Source organism: Salvelinus fontinalis, unplaced genomic scaffold (genome assembly GCF_029448725.1).
Source record: "Salvelinus fontinalis isolate EN_2023a unplaced genomic scaffold, ASM2944872v1 scaffold_0010, whole genome shotgun sequence".
In the NCBI taxonomy this organism is placed as follows: domain Eukaryota; kingdom Metazoa; phylum Chordata; class Actinopteri; order Salmoniformes; family Salmonidae; genus Salvelinus; species Salvelinus fontinalis.
The window spans coordinates 887318-894817 of record NW_026600219.1 but is presented as its reverse complement, the minus strand read 5'-3'; the positions used below and the strand labels follow the sequence as shown (position 1 = coordinate 894817).

At 47.4% G+C, this 7500-nt stretch overlaps 1 protein-coding gene across 7 annotated transcripts in view; it reads left to right on the top strand.

Annotated features, from left to right (window-relative positions):
* The window catches only part of LOC129842060 (adhesion G protein-coupled receptor L3-like), a 362294-nt gene that overhangs the window by 77471 nt on the left and 277323 nt on the right, over positions 1 to 7500 (top strand). The gene's annotated exons all lie outside the window — the stretch shown is intronic.

Genomic DNA, 7500 nt, shown 5'->3' with positions numbered 1-7500 from the left:
CTCTCCTCTCCCTGGTCCTCTCTCACCTCTCCCTAGTCCTCTCTCCTTTCCCTGGTCCTCTCTCTCTCCTCTCCCTAGTCCTCTCTCTCCTCTCCTTGGTCCTCTCTCTCTCCTCTCCCTGGTCCCCTCTCTCTCCTCTCCCTGGTCCTCTCTCTCTCCTCTCCCTGGTCCTCTCTCTCTCCTCTCCCTGGTCCTCTCCTCTCCCTGGTCCCCTCTCCCTCCTCTCCCTAGTCCTCTCTCTCCTCTCCCTGGTCCTCTCTCTCTCCTCTCCCTGGTCCTCTCTCTCCTCTCCCTAGTCCTCTCTCTCCTCTCCCTGGTCCCCTCTCCCTCCTCTCCCTAGTCCTCTAGCTCCTCTCCCTGGTCCTCTCTCTCTCCTCTCCCTGGTCCTCTCTCTCCTCTCCCTAGTCCTCTTTCTCCTCTCCCTGGTCCCCTCTCCCTCCTCTCCCTAGTCCTCTAGCTCCTCTCCCTGGTCCTCTCTCTCTCCTCTCCCTGGTCCTCTCTCTCCTCTCCCTAGTCCTCTTTCTCCTCTCCCTGGTCCCCTCTCCCTCCTCTCCCTGGTCCTCTCTCTCCTCTCCCTGGTCCTCTCTCTCCTCTCCCTGGTCCTCTCTCTCCTCTCCCTGGTCCTCTTTCTCCTCTCCTTCTCCCCCCTCTGTATCCATGTCTTCACCCCTCTCTCTATCCCTCCCCCTCTTCCTCCTCCATTTCTCTCTCTCTATCATTAGCACCTTTCCATCATGCTGTGCAGCTCTGCCTGCGGTTGCTTTGGCCTGGCCGGCCACCTGCTCAGACAGATGCAGTGTGTGGTTCTAGCTATCCATAATTCATGCACGCACGCACGCACGCACACACACACACAAACACACACACACACACACACACACACACACACACACACACACACACACACACACACACACACACACACACACACACACACACACACACACACACACACACACACACACACACACACACACACACACACACACACACACACACACACTCTCACACACACACCCGGGGGCTAGAGCAGACTGTTCGCTCCAGTTATATGAGCCAGAGGGAATCACCCAAATATTCCACTATTCCCTATATAGTGAACTACTAGTGACCAGAGCCCTATGGGCCCAGCTGCTATCTGTGTGCTCCCATATTCCCTCCCCCATAGGGATACTCAGGGTTGAAGGGGAAACGAAGATGCTGCCATGGAAGTTCCACTTAATATGTGTGGTGATTATAGAGGGACTTCACGGAATGTTGTGTTGTTGAGTAGATGATTCTTATGCTAAATTCAAAATGGCTGCCTAGGAATTCTGATATCTTTGAATGCTCTTTTCTTGTTCTTCATCCCTCTCTATTTACATCCATTTATATTTTAAATTGGCTGGGCTCTCGTTTTGAGTGTCACAAAGGACTCTCATCAGATGGATGGAATTGTTAGAACACTGGGCAGATCTAATGGAATTGTTAGAATACCTGGCAGTTTTAATGGAATTGTTAGAACACTGGGCAGATCTAATGGAATTGTTAAAATACCTGGCAGTTTTAATGGAATTGTTAGAACACTGGGCAGATCTAATGGAATTGTTAAAATACCTGGCAGTTTTAATGGAATTGTTAGAACACTGGGCAGATCTAATGGAATTGTTAGAATACCTGGCAGTTGTAATGGAATTGTTAGAACACTGGGCAGATCTAATGGAATTGTTAAAATACCTGGCAGTTGTAATGGAATTGTTAGAACACTGGGCAGATCTAATGGAATTGTTAAAATACCTGGCAGTTGTAATGGAATTGTTAGAACACTGGGCAGATCTAATGGAATTGTTAAAATACCTGGCAGTTGTAATGGAATTGTTAGAACACTGGGCAGTTGTAATGGAATTGTTAAAACACTGGGCAGTTGTAATGGAATTGTTAGAACACTGGGCAGTTGTAATGGAATTGTTAGAACACTGGGCAGTTGTAATGGAATTGTTAGAACACTGGGCAGTTGTAATGGAATTGTTAGAACACTGGTCAGTTGTAATGGAATTGTTAGAACACTGGGCAGTTCTAATGGAATTGTTAGAACACTGGGCAGTTGTAATGGAATTGTTAGAACACTGGGCAGTTGTAATTGAATTGTTAGAACACTGGGCAGTTGTAAAGGAATTGTTAAAACACTGGGCAGTTGTAATGGAATTGTTAGAACACTGGGCAGTTGTAATGGAATTGTTAGAACACTGGGCAGTTGTAATGGAATTGTTAGAACACTGGGCAGTTTTAATGGAATTGTTAGAACACTGGGCTGTTCTAATGGAATTGTTAGAACACTGGGCAGTTGTAATGGAATTGTTAGAACACTGGGCTGTTCTAATGGAACTGTTAGACACTTGGCAGTTGTAATGGAATTGTTAGAACACTGGGCTGTTCTAATGGAACTGTTAGACACTTGGCAGTTGTAATGGAATTGTTAGAACACTGGGCAGTTGTAATGGAATTGTTAGAACACTGGGCTGTTCTAATGGAACTGTTAGACACTTGGCAGTTGTAATGGAATTGTTAGAACACTGGGCAGTTCTAATGGAATTGTTAAAACACTGGGCAGTTGTAATGGAATTGTTAGAACACTGGGCAGATCTAATGGAATTGTTAGAACACTGGGCAGTTGTAATGGAATTGTTAGAACACTGGGCAGTTCTAATGGAATTGTTAGAACACTGGGCAGTTCTAATGGAATTGTTAGAACACTGGGCAGTTGTAATGGAATTGTTAGAACACTGGGCAGATCTAATGGAATTGTTAGAACACTGGGCAGTTCTAATGGAATTGTTAGAACACTGGGCAGTTGTAATGGAATTGTTAGAACACTGGGCAGATCTAATGGAATTGTTAGAACACTGGGCAGTTGTAATGGAATTGTTAGAACACTGGGCAGTTTTAATGTAATTGTTAGAACACTGGGCAGTTTTAATGGAATTGTTAGAACACTGGGCAGTTGTAATGGAATTGTTAGAACACTGGGCAGTTGTAATGGAATTGTTAGAACACTGGGCAGATCTAATGGAATTGTTAGAACACTGGGCAGTTGTAATGGAATTGTTAGAACACTGGGCAGATCTAATGGAATTGTTAGAACACTGGGCAGTTGTAATGGAATTGTTAGAACACTGGGCAGTTTTAATGGAATTGTTAAAACACTGGGCAGTTGTAATGGAATTGTTAGAACACTGGGCAGATCTAATGGAATTGTTAGAACACTGGGCATTTGTAATGGAATTGTTAGAACACTGGGCAGTTCTAATGGAATTGTTAGAACACTGGGCCGTTCTATTGGAATTGTTAGAACACTGGGCAGTTGTAATGGAATTGTTAGAACACTGGGCAGTTGTAATGGAATTGTTAGTACAGTGGGCCGCTCCATTGTAGACAGAGAACAGTGAGATGACTATGAGGATTGGTGCTGGTAGAGTGTGTGGGGTCTGTCTATCTCTGGGTGGAAGGTGATAAAGTGATGTGTTCTGGGGAGGAGGTTTACTCTAAACACCTCAACCACTTGGTTTTAGTTAAGGAGAGAACAATTGAAATATCTTACTACACACACACACACACACACACACACACACACACACACACACACACACACACACACACACACACACACACACACACACACACACACACACACACACACACACTGTAGACTCCCGTATTCCTGCCAAAGTTAGAATATTTATTTTGGATCTTAAACCCCCCACATCTCTCCCACACATTCCTCTCTGTATCTCTCTCTGTTAAGTCCCGCTGCACATTGGAAAAACACTTCAACCAAAAGACGAGAGAGTGTTCTTCATCCCTGTCTTCCCCTCTCCTCCTTTATTATCCATTCCTCTTCATTCCTCTCCTCCTTCGCTCCCTCATTTATTATCCATTCCTCCTCATTCCTCTCCTCCTTCGCTCCCTCATTTATTATCCATTCCTCCTCATTCCTCTCCTCCTTCGCTCCCTCATTTATTATCCATTCCTCCTCATTCCTCTCCTCCTTCGCTCCCTCATTCATTATCCATTCCTCCTCATTCCTCTCCTCCTTCGCTCCCTCATTCATTATCCATTCCTCCTCATTCCTCTCCTCCTTCGCTCCCTCATTTATTATCCATTCCTCCTCATTCCTCTCCTCCTTCGCTCCCTCATTTATTATCCATTCCTCCTCATTCCTCTCCTACTTCGCTCCCTCATTTATTATCCATTCCTCTCCTCCCTCCTCATTTTCCATATATTCCTCTCCTATGTCCCCTTACTCACTCTCCACTGTCCCCTCCCTCACTCACTCTCCTCTGTACCCTCCCTCACTCCCTCTCCACTGTCCCCCCATCACTCCCTTTCTGCTGTCCCCTCCCTCACTCACTCTCCTCTGTCCCCTCCCTCACTCCCTCTCCACTGTCCCCTCCCTCACTCACTCTCCACTTTCCACTCCCTCACTCCCTCACTCCCTCTTCTCTGTACTCCCCTCACTCCCTCTCCTCTGTCCCCTCCCTCACTCACTCTCCACTGTCCCCTCCCTCTCTCCCTCCCTTCTGTCTCCTCCCTCACTCCCTCTCCACTGTCCCCCCATCACCCCCTTTCCGCTGTCCACCCCCTCTCCTCTGTCCCCTCCCTCACTCACTCTCCACTTTCCACTCCCTCACTCCCTCTCCACTGTCATCTCCCTCCATTTCTCTCCTCTCTCCCTCCATCTCTCTCCTCTCTCCCTCCATTTCTCTCCTCTCTCCCTCCATTTCTCTTCTCTCTCCCTCCATTTCTCTCCTCTCTCTCTCTCTCCCTCCAATCTCTCCGTCTCTCCTCTCTCCCTCCAATCTCTCCGTCTCTCCTCTCTCACTCCAACTCTCTCCTCTCTCCCTCCATCTCTCTCCTCTCTCCCTCCATCTCTCTCCTCCTTCCCACCATCTCTGTCCTCTCCCACCATCTCGCTCCTCTCTCCCCCCTCTCCCTCCATCTCTCTCCTCTCCCTGTGTGGTTCAGATGAGAGTTGCGTGGGGCTGTGCGCCAAGGCCCGTGGCGAAGCAGGGGCCTCAATTTGGCCTTGGCCCCAGTTAGGGCCACCTGTGCCAGGATGGATGGCTGGAGGCTGCCCCTGGTCTGGCCCCAGCCCAATGATCATTGGCACCTCTGGCCCCTGGAGGCGCTTGCACTCACTGAAGAGTGTGTGTGTGTTCCAACTCCAACATACACACACACTCACACACACTACTGACGCGTCACCTCTCCAGCATGGTCAACCTCCTCTGGCAGCCTGTCTCTGTAGAACTCTGTCTCAGCCTTCACAGCACCAGGCGGTGTGTAGTGTGTGTAGTGTGTAGTGTGTGTAGTGTGTAGTGTGTGTAGTGTGTGTAGTGCACGTGTAGTGTGTTTTGTGTGTGTGTGTGTAGGGTGTGTGTAGTGTGTTTTGTGTGTGTGTGTGTAGGGTGTGTGTAGTGTGTGTATGTAGTGTGTTTAGTGTGTGTGTGTGCGTAGTGTGTGTGTAGTGTGTGTAGTGTGTGTGTCATATACACTATGTATACAGTATGTGGACACCCCTTCAAATTAGTGGATGAATCTATTTTAGGCACACCCGTTGCTGACAGATGTATAAAATCGAGCACACAGTCATGCAATCTCCATAGACAAACATTGGCAGTAGAATGGCCTTACTGAAGAAGAGCTCAGTGACTTTCAACACGGCAACACAGTCAGTTTGTCAGATTTCTGCCCTGCTAGAGCTGCCCCAGTCAACTGTAAGCGCTGTTATTGTGAAGTGGAAACGTCTAGGAGCAACAAAGGATCAGTCGTGAAGTGGTAGACCACTCACGCTCACAGAACGGGACCGCCGAGTGCTGAAACACGTAGTGCGTAAAAAACGTCTGTCCTTGGTTGTAACACTCACTTCTGAGTTCCAAACTGCCTCTGGAAGCAACATGGGCACAAGAACTGTTCGTCGGGAGCTTCATGAAATGGGTTTCCAGGGCCGAGCAGCTGCATACAAGCCTAAGATCACCATGGGAAATGCCAGGCGTTGGCTTGAGTGGTGTAAAGCTCGCTGCCATTGGACTCTGGAGCAGTGGAAACGTATTCTCTGGAGTGATGAATCACATTTCGAACTAATCTGGGTTTGGCGGATGCCAAGAGAATACTGCCTGCCGGATTGCATAGTGCCAACTGTAAAGTTTGGTGGAGTAGGAATAATGGTCTGGGGTTGTTTTTCATGGTTCGGGCCCCTTAGCTCCAGTGAAGGGAAATCTTATCGCTATAGCATAACAATGACTTTCTAGACGATTCTGTGCTTCCAACTTTGTGGCAAAGGTTTGGGGAAGGCCCTTTCCTGTTTCAGCATGACAATGCCCCCATTTACAAAGTGAGGTCCATATAGAAATGGTTTGTCGAGATCGGTGTGGAAGAACTTGACAGCCCTGACCTCAAACCCATCGAACACATTTGGGATGAATTGTAAAGCCGACTACGAGCCAGGCCTAATCACCCAACATTAGTGCCCGACCTCACTAATGCTGTTGTGGCTGAATGGAAGCAAATCCCTGCAGCAATGTTCCAACATCTAGTGGAAACCTTCCCAGAAGAGTGGAGGCTGTTATTACAGCAAAGGGGAGACCAACTCCATATTAATACCCATGATTTTAGAATGAGATGTTGGATGAGCAGGTGTCCACATACTGTTGGTCATGTATAATAGCATCATATCACTATAAACAATACAGGACCAGACAGGCCAGTAGATGCAACATACTGTTGGTCATGTAGTGTACATGAGAGACTGTAGAAGCCTGAGACGTTCTCTTCATTGCTCTTCACTTGTAACAGAGCAGTATGTTCTGAGTACCGATCCAATGTTGTAACAGATCGGTATGTTCTGAGTACTGACCCACTGTTGTAACAGAACAGTACGTTCTGAGTACCGACCCACTGTTGTAACAGAACAGTACGTTCTGAGTACTGACCCACTGTTGTAACAGATCAGTACGTTCTGAGTACTGACCCACTGTTGTAACAGAGCAGTACGTTCTGAGTACTGACCCACTGTTGTAACAGAACAGTACGTTCTGAGTATTGACCCACTGTTGTAACAGAACAGTACGTTCTGAGTACTGACCCACTGTTGTAACAGAGCAGTACGTTCTGAATACCGACCCACTGTTGTAACAGAACAGTACGTTCTGAGTACTGACCCACTGTTGTAACAGAACAGTACGTTCTGAGTACTGACCCACTGTTGTAACAGAACAGTACGTTCTGAGTACTGACCCACTGTTGTAACAGAACAGTACGTTCTGAGTACTGACCCACTCTTGTAACAGAGCAGTACGTTCTGAGTTCTGACCCACTGTTGTAACAGAACAGTATGTTCTGAGTTCTGACCCACTGTTGTAACAGAACAGTACGTTCTGAGTACCGACCCACTGTTGTAACAGAACAGTACGTTCTGAGTACTGACCCACTGTTGTAACAGAACAGTACGTTCTGAGTACTGAC